The 20,320-nt window shown below is 41.1% G+C and overlaps 1 non-coding gene and 1 pseudogene across 1 annotated transcript; one reads left to right on the forward strand and one right to left on the reverse strand.

Moving 5' to 3' along the window:
• Window positions 1-3,747: 3,747 nt before the first annotated feature.
• LOC123465391 lies at window positions 3,748-4,442 on the forward strand (annotated as a pseudogene).
• Window positions 4,443-16,962: 12,520 nt separating this feature from the next.
• Window positions 16,963-17,035, reverse strand: TRNAC-ACA. The gene has a single exon. It is a non-coding gene; the product is annotated as a tRNA-Cys (tRNA).
• Between the last annotated feature and the right edge of the window lie 3,285 nt (window positions 17,036-20,320).

Below are 20,320 nucleotides of genomic sequence, written 5' to 3' on the forward strand. Positions count from 1 at the left end.
CACTTCCCAGACTCTGTCAATGAGAAGAACTGGGAAATAATGAGTACATACAGATCTCATATATTGGATTCTAAATTCCATTTTCCACTAAAAATACTTGAGACTTCTTGGAGAAAATGTTAATTCCATGGGTAGGACAGGAAAAGTACAAGATGAGCCTGGAATATCTTGTACCAAAAGCATCAAATTTTTCAAAGAATGATGGGGAGATGTCAAAAGGACAGAGAGTCAGGCTTAAGGAGGTTCCCACTGTCTGAGGCTGGAACAATGTGAACTTCAAAATAAATAACAATAGTGACAGCTCATGATTCATTTAGTAAAATAAGAGACACTTAATCCAATAGACACAAGTAAATTAATAAACCTAATTTTGGTGAGGAATAAAATATTTATATACTCTAAAATATAGCTTTCTTATCCATTCTTCTGCTGATGGACATCTAGGTTGCTTCCATGACCCAGAGGGATGGTAAGGGCAGGGAGGTGGGAGGGGGGTTCTAGATGGGGAATACGTGTACACCTGTGGTGGATTCATGTTGATGTATGGCAAAACCAATACAATATTGTAAATTAATTAGCCTCCAATTAAAATAAATCTAAATTTAAAATAAATAAATAAAATAAAATACAAAAAAAAAAAACTTTTAAAATACAAGATAGGGGAGAGTAACTTGACAGTGGAGAATCCTGTCAGCAACCACTTTAATCAAGTGATCCAAGTGAATATCATAAATATTGGGACACTGAAATCATGAACCGCCTGATAGAATGAGATGATATGAACACAGTATCATTTCTGTCATTTTCCTGTCAAAGATGCAAAACATGACATTCGTCATGAGTAAATACTGGATGGAGCAAAATTGAGGAGAATTCTACAAAATAACCGACATCTAGTTTTGTCATCAGAGTAATACTGCCTCATAGAATGAGTTGGGAAATGTTTCTTTCCACTTCTATGGATACATTTAGAATGCATGTATGGAGAATTAGAATGATTTTTGGTTTAAATATTTGGCAGAATTCAGCAGCGAGGCTATCGGGATCTAGGTAAGGTAAGGGGGGACTTGTGAGGTGGGTTGGGCAAAAAGTTTAAAAATGACTAATTCTATCTCTTGCTATTCAGATTTTCATTTTCTTCTTGAGTCAATTTCAGTCATTTGTGTATTTCTAGAAATTTGTACATTTCATCTAAATTTTCTAACTAGCATCATGGTATTCCTTTACAATTATATTTATTTCTCTAAAGTTGGTAGCAATTTTTCCTTTTTTATTCCTAATTTTAATAATTTGAGTCTTCTTCCTCCCTTGATCAAAACCACTAAAGTTGTGTCAATTTATTGACCTTTCTTGGAGAAGGCAATGGCACCCTACTCCAGTACTCTTTTGCCTGGAAAATCCCATGGACGGAGGAGCCTGGTAGGCTGCAGTCCATGGGGTCGTTAAGAGTCAGACACGACTGAATGACTTCACTTTCACTTTTCACTTTCATGCATTGGAGAAGGAAATGGCAACCCACTCCAGTGTTCTTGCCTGGGGAATCCCAGGGAGGGGAGCCTGGTGGGCTGCCGTCTATGGGGTCGCACAGAGTCAGACATGACTGAAGTGACTTAGCAGCAGCAGCAGCAGCAACAGCAGCATTGACCTTTCTAAATAACCAAATTTTAATTTGTTGAGTATCTCTGTGGTTTTTCTATTCTCTATTTCATTAATTTTGCTCTAGAACTAATTGTTTACTATGGCTGCCTATTTGAGTTTAATTTGCTACATCCCCTCACGTAGGTGTGGTGTGTTTTCTCTTTCATTCTTCTCAAAGTAAAGTTGGCCCTTGAACAACAGGCATATGAACTGTGTAGGTCCACTTATACAAAGATTTTTTTTTCAATAGTAAATACTACAGCACTACACCATCTGCAGCTGGTTGAATCAGCAGAGGTGAAATCACAGATTTGGAAAAACCACATAGAGGGCCAACTACAAGTTATATATGAATTTTTGACTGCAGAAAAGGTTGTTGCCTCAAACCCCACATTGTTGAAGAGCCAAATGTATTTTCTACTTTCTCTTGTGATTCTTTCTTTGACCCTTTGATTATTCAGGAGTGTACTGTTTGACTTCCACATATTTGTCTGTTTCTCAAAATGTTTTGTTTTCTAATTTCATTATATTCAGATGATGGACTTGATATGGTTTGAACACTTTAATATTTATTTAGGTTTGTCTTATGTCTTAGCATATAGGATATTCTAGAGAATGTTCCCTGCACTCTTAAGAAGAATGCATATCCTGTATGGGATAAATTGTTCTATAGATGTCTGTTAGGTCCATCTGGTTTATATTATCATTCAAGATCTCTATTTCATTGTTGATCTTCTGCCTAGTCTTTCTATCCATTATTGAAAGTGGATTAGTAAAGTATAGCAATTATTGTTGAATTGTCTATTTCTTTATTCAATTCCATCAGTTGGTTTTTTTTTTCCCTCCATGCATTTTTCAGTTGTCTTGTTAGGTGCATATATAATTATTATGTCTTCCTAATAGAGTCCCCTTTTATCATTATGAAATGCTCTTCTTTATCCTTAGTATCAGTTTTTAATAAAATTCATTTTTTTCTTAGTACAGTATACCCAATTCTCTCTTTGGTTGATGTTTGCATTATATGTATTTTTCAGTCATTTCATTTAAAATGTATATCTTTGACTCTAAATTATGTCTCCTGTAGAGAGCATATAGTTTTATCTTTGTTTTTTATTTAGTCTCAGAATATTTGCTTTTTGAATAAATTGTTCAATTCATTCATAATTTACATAATTATTCAGTTCAGTTCAGTCAATTAGTTGTATCTGATCCTTTGAGACCCCATAGACTGCAGCACGCCAAGCTTCCCTGTCCATCACCAACCCCCAGAGCTTGCTAAAACTTATGTCCATTGAGTCGGTGATGCCATCCAATCATCTCATCCTCTGTCATCCCCTTATCCTCCCGCCTTCAATCTTTCCCAGCATCTGGGTCTTTTTAAATGACTCAGTTCTTCGCATCAGTTGGCCAAAGTCTTGGAGCTTCAGCTTCAGCATCAGCCCTTCCAATGAATATTCAGGACTGATTTCCTTTAGGATTGACTGGTTTGATCTCCTTGCAGTCCATGGGACTCTCAAGAGTCTTCTCCAGCACCACATTTTAAATCATCAATTCTTGGGCATTCAGCTTTCTTTATAGTCCAATTCTCACATCCATACATGACTACTGGAAAAACAATAGCTTTGACTGGATTTTTGGCAAAGTAATATCTCTGCTTTTTAATATGCTGTCTAGGTTGGACATAGCTTTTCTTCTTCTTTTAATTTCATAGATGCAGTCACCATCTGCAGTGATGTTGGAGCCCCCCAAAATAAAGTCTCTCACTGTTTCCATTGTTTCCCCATCTATTTACCATGAAGTCAAGGGACCAGATGTCATGATCTTAGTTTTCTGAATGTTGAGTTTTAAGCCAGCTTTTTCACTCTTCTCTTTCACTTTCATCAAGAGGCTCTTTAGTTCTTCTTCGCTTTCTGCCATAAGGGTGGTGTCACCTGTGTGTTTGAGGTTATTGATATTTCTTCCCGGCAATCTTGATTCCAGCTTGTGCTTCATCCAGCCTAGCATTTTGCATCATTATTAATATGATCAAATTTATGAATATTTTATTTTTTCCAAAATTCATGGTTTTTGTCCTTTTTATCTTTATTGCCTTCATTTGTAAATGAAATTTTTCAGTGTAGCATTTGGTTTGCATTAATGATATAGTTCAAATTTTATTTTCTTAGTGACTATACTAGGACTTTCTGTATTCGTATTAACTTATTAGCTTTACTTTGTATTTTTACTAACTTAATGACAGTGAGAATAATCATCAACATCCTCAGTAACAGTGAGCTAAACTGGACAGGAATGGGTGAATTGAATTCAGATGACCATTATATCAATTACTGTGGGCAAGAATCCTATAGAAGAAATGGAGGAGACTTCATAATCAACAAAAGAATCCTGATATGCACTACTTGGGTGCAACCTCCAAAATGACAGAATGAACTTGGTTCTTTCCAAGGCAAGCCATTCAACATTACAGTAATTCAAGTCTTTACCCCTACCACAGATGCCAAAGAAGCTGAAGCTGATCAGTCCTATGAAGACCTAGAAGACCTCCTAGAAGTAACACCAAAAACAGATGTTCTACTCATCAGTGAGGATTGGTATGCCAAAGAAGGAAGTCAAGGGATACCTGGAGTAACAGGCAAGTTTGGCCTTGGAGAACAAAATGAAGCAGGGCAAAGGCTAACTGAGTTCTGCTAAGAGAATGTGAAATCAGATTGATTACATTTTTTGTAGTCAAAGATGGAGAAGCTGTATGCAGGCAGAAAAAAACAAGACCTGGAACTGACTGTGGCTCTGTTCATCAGCTTCTCATAGCAAGTGAAGTGAAGTCACTCAGTCGTGCCCAACTCTTTGAGACCCCATGGACAGTAGCCTGCACCAAGCTCCTCCATCCATGGGATTTTCCAGGCAAGAGTACTGGAGTGGGTTGCCATTTCCTTCTCCAGGGAATCTTCCTGACCCAGGGATCGAACCCAGGTCTCCCACATTGTAGACAGACGCTTTACTGTCTGAGCCACCAGGGAAGTCTCATAGCAAAATTCATGCTTAAACTAAAGAATGCAGGGAAAACCAGTAGGACAGCCAGGTATAGGTTAAATCCAATCCCCTATGAATATGCACTGTCATTAAGTTAGTAAAAATACAAAGTAAAGCTAATAAGTTAATATGAATACAGAAAGTCCTAGTATAGTCACTAAGAAAATAAAATTTAAACTATATCATTAATGCAAACCAAGATTCAAGAGATTAGATCTAGTTAATAGTGTGGTTGAAGCCTTATGGGCAGAGGTCCATAATACTGTACAAGAGGCAGTGAACAAAGCCATCCCAAAGAAAAAGAAAAACAAGAAGGCAAAGAGTCTGTCTCAGGAGGCTTTAAAATAGTTGAAGAAAGAAGAGAAGCAAAAACCAAGGGAGAAATGAGAAGGTACATCCAACTAAATGCAGCATTCTACAGAAAAACACGGAGAGACAAGAAGGCCTTCATCAATGAACAGTGCATAAAACCAGAAGAAAACAAGAGAAGGAGAAAGAATAGAGATATCTTCATGAAAATTAGAAATATCAAGGGAATATTTCAGCCAAAGGTGGGCACAATAAAGGACAGCAATGGTAGAGACCTAGTAGATGCTGAAGAGATCAAGAAGAGATGGAAAGCATACACATAAGGGCTGTACAAAAAAGATCCTAATGAACTGGATTATTATGATGGTATGGTCAGTAACCCAGGGCCAGATATTCTGGAGTGTGAAGTCAAGAGGGCCTTAGGAAGCACTACTGTTAATAAAGCTAGAGAATGGGACAGAATTTCAGTAGAACTGTCCAAAACCCGAAAGGATGATGCAATCATGGTGTTGCATTCAATATGTCAGCAAATCTGGAAGACCCAGCAGTGACCACAGGACTTCAAAAGGTCAATCCTCATCCCAATTCCCAAGAAGGGTAGTACTGAAGAATGTGCTAACTATCAGACAATTACACTCATCTCCCATGCTAGTAAAAGTCAGGTTTAAAAACTTGCATGCTAGGCTTTAGCATTATTTGAACCAAGAACTTCTAGATGTCCAAGCTGGGTTTAGTAAAGGAAGAGGCACCAGAGATCAAGTTGACAGTATTTGCCAGATCACAGAGAAAGCAAGGGCATGCCAAAAAATCATCTATGTCTGTTTCATCAACTATGCTAAAGCCTTCGACTGTGTGGACCATAAAAAATTAATGAAAGCTCTTAAAGAGATGAGAATACCAGACCCTCTTACCTGTCCCCTGAAACACCTGTATATGGGTTAAGAAGCAACAGGTAGCTCCCTGTATGGACCAAGTGATTGGTTCAAAATTGAGAAACAAGAGCCTCAATAAGTCGTACTGGGAAAACAGACAGCTACATGTAAAAAATGAAATTAGAACACTTCCTAACACCATACACAAAAATAAACTCAAAATGGACTAAAGACCTAAATGTAAGACCAGAAACTATAAATCTCTTAGAGGAAAACACAGGCAGAATATTCAATGACATAAATCAAAGCAAGATCCTCTATGACCCACCTCCTAGAGTAATGGAAATAAAAAAAAAGGAAACAAGTGGAAACTGATTAAACTTAAAGCTTTTTCCAGCAAAAGAAACTATAAGCAAGGCAAAAAGACAACCCTCAGAATGGGGGAAAATAATAGCAAATGAAACAACTGACAAAGGATTAATTTCCAAAATATACAAGCAGCTTATACAACTCAATAGCAGAAAAAAACAAACAACTCAATCAAAAAGTGGGGAAAAGACCTAAACAGACATTGCTCCAAAGAAGACATACAGATGGCTAACAAACACATGAAAAGATGCTCAATATTGCTCATTATTAGAGAAATACAAATCAAAACTACAATGAGATATCACCTCATACCACTCAGAATGGCCATCATCAAAAAGTCTACAAACAATAAGTACTGCAGAGGGTGTGGAAAAAAGGCAACCCTCTTGCACTATTGGTGGGAATGTAAATTGTTACAGCCACTATGGAAGACAGTATGGAGATTCCTGTTAAAAAAAAAAAAAAAAAAAAAACTAAGAAGAAAACCACCATAGGACCCAGCAACCCCACTCCTAGGCATATACCCTGAGGAAACTACAATTGAAAAAGACACATGTATCCCATTGTTCATTGCAGCACTATTTACAATAGCTAGAACATGGAAGCAACCTAGATGTGCATCAGCAGATAAATGGATAAAGAAGTTGTGGTATATACACACAATGGAACATTACTCAGCCATAAAAAAGAATGCTTTTGAGTCAGTTCTAATGAGGTGGATGAATCTAGAGTCTATTATACAGAGTCAAGTACATCACAAAGAGAAAGATAAATATTGTATACTAATGTATATATACGGAATCTAGAAAGATGGTATTTATTTGCAGGGCAGCAATGGAGAAACAGACATAGAGAACAGACTTATGCACAAGGGGAGAGGGGAGGAGAGAGTGAGATGTATGGAGAGAGTAACATGGAAACTTACATTGCCATATATAAAATAGCCAATGGGAATTTGCTTTGTCTCAGGGAATTCTAACATAGGCTCAGTATCAACTTAGAGGGGTGGGATGGGGAAGGAGATGGGAGGGAGGTGCACGAGGGAGGGGACATATGTATAATTATGGCTGATTAACTTTTAGTTTTGACAGGAAACAACAAAATTCTGTACAGCAATTATCCTTCAACTAAAAAATAAATAAACTTAGGAAAAAAAAAAAAAAACTACACTGATTTAGGGCTTCCCTGGTGGATCAGGAGTAAAGAATCTGCCTGAAAATGCAGGAGACATGAGTTTGATCCCTGTCTGGGAAGACCCCACGTGCTATAAAGCAACTAAGCTTGTTCTCTGGAGTCCAGGAGCCATAATTACAGACCCCATGTGCCACAACTACTGAAGCCTGCATGCCCTAGATCCCATGCTCCACAACAAGAAAAACTATCACAGTGAGAAGCCTGCACCATAAGTAGAGAGAAGCCCTGCTTGCTGCAACTAGAAAAAAACCCTTGAAGCAAGGAAGACTCAGTACAGTCAAAAATAAATAAATTTAAATTTTAAAAAACTTAATTGATTTAAACATAACAGAGAAGGGTCATTAGAAGTAATATAAAGTCTGAATTAGATGATATGGTTGCTGCTGCTACTGCTGCTAAGTCGCTTCAGTCGTGTCCGACTCTGTGCGATCCCATAGACGGAAGCCCACCAGGCTCCCCCGTCCCTGGGATTCTCTAGGCAAGAACACTGGAGTGGGCCGCCATTTCCTTCTCCAATGCGTGAAAGGGAAAAGTGAAAGTGAAGTCACTCAGTCGTGTCCGACTCTTAGCGACCCCATGGACTGCAGCCTACCAGGCTCCGCCATCCATGGGATTTTCCAGGCAAGAGTACTGGAGTGGGGTGCCATTGCCTTCTCCAGATGATATGGTTAGATAGCATCATTGATTTAATGAATTTGAGCAAACTCAGGGAGATAGTGAAGGACAGGGAACCCTGTGTGCTACAGGTCATGGGGTCGCAAAGAGTTGGAAATGACTTACCGACTGGACAACAATAACAAAGCCTGACACTTGTAGGATACTTTTTGAATAACTATAATAAAGCAAATGCAAATAGCTACTGCTAAACAAAAACAAACAAACAAAAAAAAAGATTGAGAAAGGAGTACAATAGTGTTGTCTGCAGTCACCCTGTTTAACCTGTATACTGAACACAGCATGAGAACTGCTGGGCTGGATGAGTTACAAGCTGGAATCAAGATAGGCAGGAGAAACATCAACAACCTCAGATATACAGATGACAGCACTCTAATGGTAGAAAGTGAAGAGGCACTAAAGAGACTCTTGATGAGGGTGAAGGAGGAGGGTGAAAGAGCTGGCTTAAAACTAAATATTAAAAAATTAAGATCATGGCATCCAGCATTACTTCAGGGCAAATAGAGGGGGAAAAGGTGGAAGTAGTGACAGATTTCCTCTTCTTGGGCTCTAAGATCACTGCAGATGGTGACTGCAGCATGAAATCAGAGGGCAACTGTTTCTTGGTAGGGAAGCTATGACAAACCTAGACAGTGTGCTGAAAAGTAGAGACATTACTCTGCTGACAAAGGTCCGTATAGTCAAGGCTATGGTCTTTCCAGTGGTCACGTATGACTGTGAGAGCTGGACTGTAAAGAAGGCAGAACGCCAAAGAATTGATGCCTTCGAACTGTGGTGCTGGAGAAGACTCCTGAAAGCCCCTTGGACAGCAAGATCAAATCAGTCAATCATAAGCGAAATCGACTCTGGATACTCATTGGAAGGACTGATGCCTAAGCTGAAGCTCCAGTCTTTTGGTCATCTGATGTGAAGAACCAACTCATTGGTAAATTCCCTGATGCTGGGAAAGATTGAGGGCAGAAGGAAAGAGGACATCAGAGGATAAGACAGCTGGATGGTATCACCAACACAGTGGACATAAACTTGGCAAACACTGGGAGATGGTGAAGGACAGGGAATCCTGGCATGCTGCAATCCATGAGGTTGCAAAGTGTCAGACACGACTGGGTGATTCAACAACAACAATGACAGTGAGATATAGAAATGTTACTCCTATACAGCTCCATCTCCTCTTCTGCACTTTTGTTGTTTGCTCAGCAGCAAAACCTGTACTTCTTACAGCACTCTTAAACTTGAACATCTTCAGTCTCTATTCCAAATAATGTTAGTCTCTTCAGGAGAGCTATGCAGCTCTGTTCTTACGGCCTGACTTTCACCCTCTGCAGAATCTCTGTGCTACTGCTCCAGAGATGGAACAGGAACTTTTATTCTTGCAGTGTCATTCCCATACAAGCAAGACTCTAGGCTGGGCAGTGGAGGCAGGAGGGGATGGGTCATCGCTGGTCTTCTTGGTTTGTTTCTCCCAGTATGGAATCTCTGCCCTATAGGGAACCTGGTGTGAAGATTATTGAAGCCTAGTATTCTCAGCTTACTGTGCCTAGGACAGAGTTTCTGTGTTATGGAAGTAAGCTGGGTAGAGGAAGGGAGTCTTGGATCTCTCTTGCCTGGAAAGAGCTTCTGCAATAAAGGTGGGAAGGATAGAGAATGCTGGAGCCAACCCCTCATGGGGAGAAATCATTGTCTTGAACTGAAGTCTGGAAAAGGAGCAAGTCCTGTGTAATTAGCTATAACCACGTGGGATAGAGTTTCTGTTGCACTGAGCTGGGCAAGGTGGGAGGTGGGGAATAGGTCATAGTTCAAATGCCATAGACTCTAGCTCATCTTACCAATATTTACCAGATTTTATTGAATAAATGTTTCCCCAGGGCCTTCCCTGGTGATGCTGTGGATAGGAATCTGCCTGCCAATGCAGGGGACATGGGTCCAATACCTGGTCCTGGTCTAGGAAGATTCCACATGTCATAGAGCAATGAAGCCTGTGCACCACAACCATGGAGCCCCTGCTCCAGAGCCCACATACTGCAGTTACTGAAGCCTGCATGCCACAACAAGATTAGCCACCGTAATGAGAAGCCCAAGCACCACAACAAAGAGTAGTCCCTGCTCGCTGTGACTAGAGAAAGCCCTGGCACACAATGAAGACACAGACTAGCCAAAATAAATAAACAAAGTAAAAATAAATAATTTCTTTTTTAAAAATGTTTCTTCATTTGCTGTAGGCTTTAGGTAATTTCTAGATATATTAAATATTTTTTTAATTGCCAGTTATTGATGTTTTGCTGATAGAGGGGATCCATGGAGCTTCTCATGCCACGATTCTAGAAGTGCTTTTTCAAATAACTTATTTTTAGAGTGAATGAACCTAGGACTGTTCTGAGCATGAAAATAACAATGAGTCCCCATTCTAGTTTTAACACTTTGAATGTATTACTTAACCTAAGTTTTTCCTCATTTATAGCATGGGCACCTTGTATACTTCTCAGATTTTGGTGAGGATTGAAAGACTATTGAAATAGTGTTATATAAAGCACCAAGCATAGACATTGACTCACAGTAATCACTTAATAAATGTAACTTCTCTCCCCTTCAAGTAAATGACTGTCTCAGGCTGGATAGCTATTTTGGGGACTATCACATTGTCTCTGCTTAGTCACTCAGTCAAGTGCAACTCTTCATGACCCTATGGAATGTAGCCTGCCAGGCTCCTCTGTCCATGGGAATTCTCCAGGCAAGAATACTGGAATGGATTGCTATGCCCTCCTCCGGGGGATCTTCCCAACTGAGGGATCAAACTCAGGTCTCCCACATTGCAGGAAGAGTCTTTAACATCTTAGCCACCAGGGAAGCCCTCACAGTGTCTAGAATATGGTCTCTGTGCTCATATATACTCTGAGTTCAAAGTAAGGGGCAAGCGCAGGCCTAGATGGCAGAAGACAGATGAAAGGGGCCACAGCTTAAGGCATTGTGTATATACCAGGAATTTGGGAAATATTCAAAATGCTAATGCTCTGTCATAATGCAAAACAAATTAAAAAGGTGATTAAAAAATTCAATTTTAGAAAATTTAGGATGACTGCAGTTGGTGACTACCACCAGGAAATCAGGAGATGATTGCTTTTTGGTAGGAAAGCTATGACAAACCTAGACAGTGTGTTGAAAAGCAGAGACATTACTCTGCTGACAAAGGTCCATATAGTCAACACTATGGTTTTCCCAGTGGTCATGTACGGCTGTGAGAGCTGGACCGTAAAGAAGGCAGAGCACCAAAGAATTGATGCATTAACCTGTGGTGCTGGAAAAGACTCCCGAAAGTCCCTTGGACAGCAAGGAGATCAAACCAGTCAATCCTAAAGGAAATCAGTCCTGAATATTCATTGGAAGAACTGATGCTGAAGCTGAAACTTCAGTATTTTGGTCATCTGATGTGAACATCTGACTCATTGGTAAAGTCCCTGATGCTGGGAAATATTGAGGGCAGAAGGAGAAGAGGGCATCAGAGGATGAGATGGCTGGATGACATCACTGATGCAATGAACATGAAATTGGGCAAACTCTGGGAGATTTTGAGGGTCAGGGAGGCTGGCATGCTGCAGTACATGGGGTCGGAAAGAGTTGGACATGACTGAGTGATTTGAAAAATAGCAACAAGTACCTCATATAAGTGGAATCATATAATATTTTAAAATATTTGTAACCTTTGTATATTGTCACCCTGCTTATCTAACTTAGATGCAGAGTATCTCATGCAAAATGCCAGATGGATGAAGCACAAGCTCCAATCAAGATTGCCAGGAGAAATATCAATAACCTCAGATATGCAGATGACACCACCCTTATGGCAGAAAGTGAAGAAGAACCAAAGAGCCTCTTGATGAAAGTGAAAGAGAAGAGTGAAAAAGGCTTAAAAGTCAACATTCAGAAAACTAAGATCATGGCATCTGGTCCCATCACTTCACAGCAAACAGATGGGGAAACAATGGAAACAGTGAGAGACTTTATTTTGGGGGGCTCCAACATCACTGCAGATGGTGACTGCATCTATAAAATTAAAAGACACTTGCTCCTTGGAAGAAAAGTTATGACCAACCTAGACAGCATATTAAAAAGCAGAGACATTACTTTGCCGACAAAGGTCCGTCTAGTCAATACTATTGCTTTTCCAGTAGTCATGTATAGATGTGAGAATTGGACTATAAAGAAAGCTGAGCACCGAAGAATTGATACTTTTGAACTGTGGTATTAGAGAGGACTCTTGAGAGTCCTTTGGACTGCAAGGAGATCCAACCAGTCCATCCTAAAGGAAATCAGTCCTGAATATTCATTGGAAGGGCTGATGCTGAAACTGAAGCTCCAATACTTTGGCCACCTGATGTGAAGAACTGACTAACCCTGATGCTGGGAAAGATTGAAGGCGGGGGGAGAAGGGGACGACAGAGGATGAGATGGTATCACCAACTCAATGGACATAAGTTTGAGTAAGCTCTGGGAATTGGTGATTGACAGGGAAGCCTGGCTTGCTGCAGTCCATGGGGTCACAAAGAGTCAGACATGACTGAGCGATTAAACTGAACTGAACCTTCTTGTCCAGCTTATTTCACTTAGCATACATACTTATTCAAACCCAGGGCTAGGTCATGAGGATTAGATATCATTTGTCTCTGAGCCATCGCACTAACACAGCAACCTGAGAGTCAGCTTCTAGAGGATACAATTAACCAAAGAGCCACACTGATTTTTCTCAAGTAGCAATCCATAAAATGAAACCAGACCACAAGTAAATATTTGGACATGGAGCCAGACTATGGTCAATAAGGTTCTAAATAGACAATGGAAAGACCATATTCAAGATCAAATGTTGTACCAACAAAAGACAGCTGCCTTTGTTTGGAGAGCCTACCAAAGGATATAGGCTTGGTGATAAGGAAATGCTCAAATATACAAATGCCAAAACAGCAAAAAGTATTCCTCTGGAACTTCATGTAGTCATTGGTCTGTACATTGTGGTCAGTGTACATGTAAAAAAAGAGAGGGGGGAAGGAATGTGGCCCATTGATAGCAGAAACCAACAGAGAGATACAACAATGAACAAGGGTTTGACCTGCATCACAAGAAAGAGTTCCTTAATAAAAGGGACAGCAGTGGATAGTATGAAAGGTAATATAAGCAAGTATGCCAGGAAACCAAGGTCCAAAGAGGCTAACTGCTTTTGCCGTTGTGAACCAGGTTTTCACATGATAAATTCACACGTGTGGGGTTCTCATGCTTCAAATTAATTGCTCTCTCCATGCTATAAATGGACCTTTTGATTTCATTTCTTCTACGTTTCTAGGCTCTTCTGGCTCTTTTAAGAATTAAATTGTCATGAGACAGATTAATAGGAGAAAATCAAAGATTCATAATGTATTCATGGAAAATACCCAGAAAAATTAAAAACTTCACTAAAATTTCTGAAACCCTCACATTTAATATCATCTTCAGCTAAAAACAAAAGAGAATGTTGGGTGTAGTGGTTTGGGACTTCAAAGCGGGGATGGCAATTCACATGGAGCAATTCACACAAAAAGCAAATGTTTAGTAAACAAATGTATGATGGGCCAGGCAGAGACAACTAGACACTGAGAGGAATTTTACCAAACAGACTTTGCTAGGTTCCTCCCTGTCTAGTCCATTTTATAATTTTCTATGGTCATACCCCTTCCTGGAACAGATACTCTATTCACATTCTTTAGAGGAAAGTCAAAATTTCCTGAGTCTTCGGGGTCTTGATTGTTTTCAGCTCAAAATAGTCTGCAGGCCAAAGAGACATTTGGGGGTGGCAAATTTTGTTCCCCTACAGAGTGGAGACAAACTTGACCTGCAAACTTCGTAACACTTGATGCTTCTATTAATAGACCCCCCAGCCTCAGCTCCAGCTCCAATTCCCCTTCTCTGGGTCCGCCCAGTTTCAACACCAACAGAGATGAGTTTAGTTCCTTTCTCAGCCACAGGCCAGGACCATCCTGACCTGGTTTCTGGCTTGCTCCTGTTCTCTCCCATTTTGCCTCAGCTTGGGTTCCTGAACATTACTTCCCCTCAGGGTTTCTGCTCCTGCCTGTGGATGGATTTTGATTTACAAGTTCAATACTCAATGCATCAAGCTCACTCCCCTAGTCCCTGCATTCCCTGGAACTCTACAATTCTCTCTGGCCTTCTGGTAGGATAGGAGATGGATGGGCTCCAGGTTAGACATTTCTAACCAGCCTCCTGTTTATACTTTGAGACAGGAATAATAATAGGAACCAGGTAAACAGCTAGACTTTATCTCCTGTGGACATTGTAAGATAACAGTAATGGCAGGGGCAGAGAGGTGTTAAGCCCTGCTTGGATTAAAGATCAAGAGGTCACACATTTCTGATCCTTGGAGTCAGGGAGACCTCAAATGCACATGCAGAGAAAGAATCCTTGGAGGTGACGAAGGAAAGGGACACCAGACAATGATAAGTCTTGCTAACTACCCAAAGGTCCCTAGGCTGAAATTAATCTTGGCTAAAGGATGTGTGTGCACATAGGGAGGGTCCTGAGACAAATCAGCTATTTGGTCCAAACGAAATGATTGGCCAGAGGAAAACAGAGACCCAGAAGACGGCTCCCTTATAAAATGATTTAAATGTCCCAAAGTCACAACTTCTCTGAGCTCCCCTGTGTGTCTGTCAGCATGTATTCTGTTTTCTTAATAAATGCCTTTTCTTGTCTACCTTCTTTTTGTCAATTTTTTTCAAGGCAGACAAGAACTGGATTGCAGACTGTAGTCTCTAGCCCTCATGGTCTAGTGGCTATGATCTCGGGTAGCCTCACCCTGCAGCAGCTTGTAGCAGGGTTTCTATTCCCAACCAGAGACTGAGGTCAGGCCACAGCAGTAAGAGCACCAAATCCTAGCCAGTAACAAGGCCTTCCTTGGCCCCTCAGCTGTGTAGAAGTGAATTTCCATAGAGATGGAAAGTAGTGAAAGAAGTAGTTCATTAAGAGGAAAAAGAGTACATGTGGATAGACAGACAGGCAGGCTCAGAGTGAGAGAAAGACACGCTCTTGTGGTGGTTTAAATCATTTTTATGGAGCATTTCTTCTGGGTTTCCTTTGGCCAATCATTTTCATTTCTCTGGTTCTGAGTCTGTATTTGGTTTATCTCAGGATCTTCCCCTGTGTGCATGTGTATCTCTTCAGTTTAGTTCAGTTCAGTCGCTCAGTCGTGTCCGACTCTTTGTGACCCCATGAATTGCAGCATGCCAGGCCTCCCTGTCCATCACCAACTCCCGGAGTTTATTCAGACTCACATCCATTGAGTCGGTGATGCCATCCAGCCATCTCATCTTCTGTCTTCCCCTTCTCCTCTTGCCCCCAATCCCTCCCAGCATCAGAGTCTTTTCCAATGAGTCAACACTTCGCATGAGGTGGCCAAAGTATTGGAGTTTCAGCTTCAGCATCAGTCCTTCCAATGAACACCCAAGACTGATCTCCTTTAGAATGGACTGGTTGGATCTCCTTGCAGTCCAAGGGACTCTCAAGAGTCTTCTCCAACATAGTCAAGATGAATTCTAGTGAAGAGGCCCATGGGGAGGTTAACATCACCGACTATGAGGTGACAGCATCCCCTCCCTTTTGACCTCCAAAAAGCCTTTCTGTGCCTAGAAGAATCAGTTCTAATGAGGTGGATGAAACTGGAGCCTATTATACAGAGTGAAATAAGCCAGAAAGAAAAACACCAACACAGTATACTAACGCATATATATGGAATTCAGAAAGATGATAACAATAACCCTGTATACGAGACAGCAAAAGAGACACTGATATATAGACCAGTCTTTTGGACTCTGTGGGAGAGGGAGAGGGTGGGATGATTTGGGAGAATGGCATTGAAACATGTATAATATCATATATGAAACGAGTCGCAAGTCCAGGTTCAATGCATGATACTGGATGCTTAGGGCTGGTGCAGTGGGACGACCCAGAGGGATGGTACGGGGAGGGAGGAGGGAGGAGGGTTCAGGATGGGGAACACGTGTATACCTGTGGCGGATTCATGTTGATATATGGCAAAACCAATACAATACTGTAAAGTTAAAAAATAAAATAAAAAATAAATAAATAAAAATTTTAAAAAAAGAATGAGGAATATGTGGTCTTTTATCTCTTATCTGGGCAGGGCCCAGCCTCCCCCATCATCCAACTTTTATGAAGTTTCTGTCAATAGGAGAGAAACTGTTCAGCCTGGGCCCATCTATCTTCTGCCTCCATTAGGATTCAGTACTGTCACCACTGTGACCAGTGTTCAATATCTGCTCAAGGAACTAAGGTCTCACTCTAAGATGCTGCTCACTGCTATCTCCCTGAAATCACTGGGATATAAACTGTGGCCCCTTCATGCTTTCTGCACCCTTGTAGGGGGCAGGAGAGGCCTAGGCTGGCAAATATTTTTCCTGAAATCTACATAATTACCTATTTTGCTTTCAGAATCTTCCTGCCTGAAATATATCCCATCATGATTTCAAGATAAATACCCATGTGCTAAGTTGCTTCAGTGGTATCAGACTCTTTGTGACCCCCATGGACTGTAGTCCACCAGGCTCCTCTTTCCATGGGATTTTCTGGGCAAAAATGCTGGAGTGGGGAGCCATTTCCTCCTCCAAGGGATTTTCCAACCCAGGGATCAAACCCACGTCTCTTACTTCTCCTGCATTGGCAAGCATGTTCTTTACCACTAAAGAAAGTGAAAGTGAAGTCGCTCAGTCATATTTTACTCTTTGTGACCCTGTGGACTGTAGCCTACCAGGCTTCTCCATCCATGGGATTTTCCAGGCAAGAATACTGGAGTGGGTTGCCATTTTCTTCTCCAGGGGATCTTCCTGACCCAGGGATCGAACCTAGGTCTCCTGCATTGTAGGCAGATGCTTTACCATCTGAGCCACCAGGGAAGTCCTCTTTACCATAGTGCCACCACAAATACCCACACACATTGTCATACGTAGCTAGGATTAAAGGGAACCTCAGCTTCAAGGTCAAGTCAAAATCCTTCCCTTATTTTCCTTCTAAAGACATAATATTTCCCCAAAGTTTAAAGCTTTCATTGCCTTTAGTTCAATTTTTAAATAAGCAAGTTGCATTATGCAATTTAATGACTAGATGGCAGGACCTGTTCAAACTGAGTATAACATTAACTTCTCAGAACAACTCCAGGTGGTCACAGAGGGGCGCCCCAGACAAAGCAAAAGGCACTGACCGAGTTTTGGTGAAAGAAGCTTTTCCCAAGCATATCTTGATAATGATAGCAAGTGTAATTTTTATTATCAACCTTATTTCCACATTGGTAAATCTGTCCTCTTTACATCCTCTCTCCACATTTAAGAACTCTTTTAAAGAAAACCACTTTAATCAGGAAAGAATATCTGAAACTTTTAATGGAAATACAGGACAAACACAGAGACTCCAGTTTTGTTGAAAATGTTTTTAAAAGGAAGTCTGTAAGAATCCACAGCAAGCTTGATGAGCAGAGGTCCTTTCAAACACAGAAAAACTAATCCAAATTTCATTCAGTTATTCACGGATCTTTAAAAGTAGTTTTATGCCAAGTACTTTGAGCTCTTTCTAGGGGTGAAGTAGGTGTGTTGCAAAATTATTTTCCTCTTTTTCGAAAATAAAGCCAGAGGAAATAAGGCAGTGGACTGAAGGAAAACTGGAGACAAGGAGACCAGTTCTGGGTATGTGAGTAAAAGCAAAACTTAAATGCACTTTCTCACTCTCCTTGCAAACAACCTGAAGATGGAGGCTGTTGCTTCCTGCATTAACGAACACTAGGACCATCCATCCCTGTAGTGAAAAAAAAGTGAGATTTCTTATTTATTGAAGAAACCATGGGTGACCTCCATAAATGATTGTAAGAAATGACTTAATATGGGGTTTTAATGTGTATTAGATGGTTTACAGAGGATTAAAAGAATGAGTGCTTTGTTCTAGATTGTATGCTGTGATATAATAAAAAATAAACATTTGGTCTTTGTCCCTGGTTGTTGGCAGACAGATTGTAAAACTCTCGGAGAGAATTCCCTGGTAGTCCAGCGACTGGGACTCTGTACTTCCACTGCAGAGGGTGTGGGTTCCATCCCTAGTCAAGGAACAAGGATGCCACATGCTGCACAGCACAGCAAAAAAAAAAAAAAAAAAAAAAAAAAAAAAGTCAAAAAATAAAACTCTTGGAATGTCTCAGGGAATAAGAATGTGTTTTTTATGCTAATGAGATTACTGGTGTCTGGGGGCTTGTCTCAGAAGGATGAAGGCATGATTAGAGGATGAAACTTTCAGCCCCATCCTCTGACCTCCAGGGAGGGGATATGGACTGGTGATTGAGTTCAGTCACCCTCACCAGTGTAAACTGGCACCATCCAAACTATTGAGGGACCAAATAGAACAAAAAGGCAGATAAATGGTGAATTCTCTGTCTGTCTCTCTCCCTCGAGGCAGGATATCCAGCTAATCATACCCTCAGACATTACAGCTCCTGGTTCTTGGGCCTTGGGACCAGGACTAACAGCAGTAAATCATCTCTCAATCTGAAACCAAGAAAGGCCTGTGGGCCTAGGCACAAAAAGCTTTCTGTATCCTGCCTCCCCCTACTCCTTGTTTGTAGGAAATAGGCTTCATTCAATCTCCATGACCCTCCTTGAGTTCCAAAGTGAAAGATGCTCAGTCAGGTCTGACTCTTTGTAATCCCATGGACTGTAGCCCATCAGACTCTGCTGTCCATGGAATTCTCCAGGCAAGAATACTGGATTGGGTTGCCATTCCTTTGGACTCCAAGGGATCTTCCTGACCCAGGGATCGAACCCAGATCTCCTGCATTGCAGGCAGATTCTTGACCTGGGAAGCCACTAGGGAACCACTAGGGCAGGTTCAAACAGTTGTTTATCAGGGAACAGAGAAGATTCAAAGACAAGAGAGGAAAATCAAGAAACAACAGTGCAGCCTTGAGGCAGAGCTGATTACCTTTCAAGGGATATACTAGGATGTACATAATGATAGCATTTAGCATCAAACCTCATACCCTCCCCCCCTCAGGAGGGCGCAAATAAAACTTTATGTGTACCAAGACCCAGGGACTCACAAGAGACTGAGCCAGACTTGCCTGTGAGTGTCCAGGAGTCTCTGGAGGACATGTGGTTCAACAGTTGCCTGCCAGAGGGTCACAGGCACTGAATACAACAGTTCTGGGAGCTGTGGCATGCTGACATAAGTCCTCAGGCCAAACTAGAGGGAGGGAACACAGCTCCACCCATCAACAGAAAATTGGATTAAAGATTTACAGAGTTCAGTTCAGTCGCTCAGTCGTGTCTGACTCTTTGCGACCCCATGAATCACAGCACGCCAGGCCTCCCTGTCCATCACCAACTCCCGGAGTTCACTCAGACTCACGTCCATCAAGTCAGTGATGCCATCCAGCCATCTCATCCTCTGTCATCCCCTTCTCCTCCTGCCCCCAATCCCTCCCAGCATCAGAGTCTTTTCCAATGAGTCAACTCTTCGCATGAGGTGGCCAAAGTACTGGAGTTTCAGCTTTAGCATCAGTGCTTCCAAAGAAACCCCAGGGCTGATCTCCTTCAGAAGGGGCTGGTTGGATCTCCTTGCAGTCCAAGAGACTCTCAAGAGTCTTATCCAACACCACAGTGCAAAAGCATCAATTCTTTGGAGCTCAGCCTTCTTCACAGTCCAACTCTCATATCCATACATGACCACAGGAAAAACCATAGCCTTGACTAGACAAACCTTTGTTGGCAAAGTAATGTCTCTGCTTTTCCATATGCTATCTAGGTTGGTCATAACTTTCCTTCCAAGGAGTAAGCATCTTTTAATTTCATGGCTGCAGTCACCATCTGCAGTAATCTTGGAGCCCAAAAAAATAAAGTCTGACACTCTTTCCACTGTTTCCCCATCTATGTGCCATGAAGTGATGGGACCAGATGCCATGATCTTCGTTTCCTGAATGTTGAGTTTTAAGCCAACTTTTTCACTCTCCTCTTTAACCTTCATCAAGAGGCTTTTTAGTTCCTCTTCACTTTCTGCCATCAGGGTGGTGTCGTCTGCATATCTGAGGTTATTGATATTTCTCCTGGCAATCTTGATTCCAGCTTGTGCTTCTTCCAGCCCAGCATTTCTCATGATGTACTCTGCATATAAGTTAAATAAGCAGGGTGACAATATACAGCCTT

The sequence above is a fragment of the Bubalus bubalis genome, chromosome X, assembly GCF_019923935.1.
Source record: "Bubalus bubalis isolate 160015118507 breed Murrah chromosome X, NDDB_SH_1, whole genome shotgun sequence".
Taxonomy (NCBI): Eukaryota; Metazoa; Chordata; class Mammalia; order Artiodactyla; family Bovidae; genus Bubalus; species Bubalus bubalis.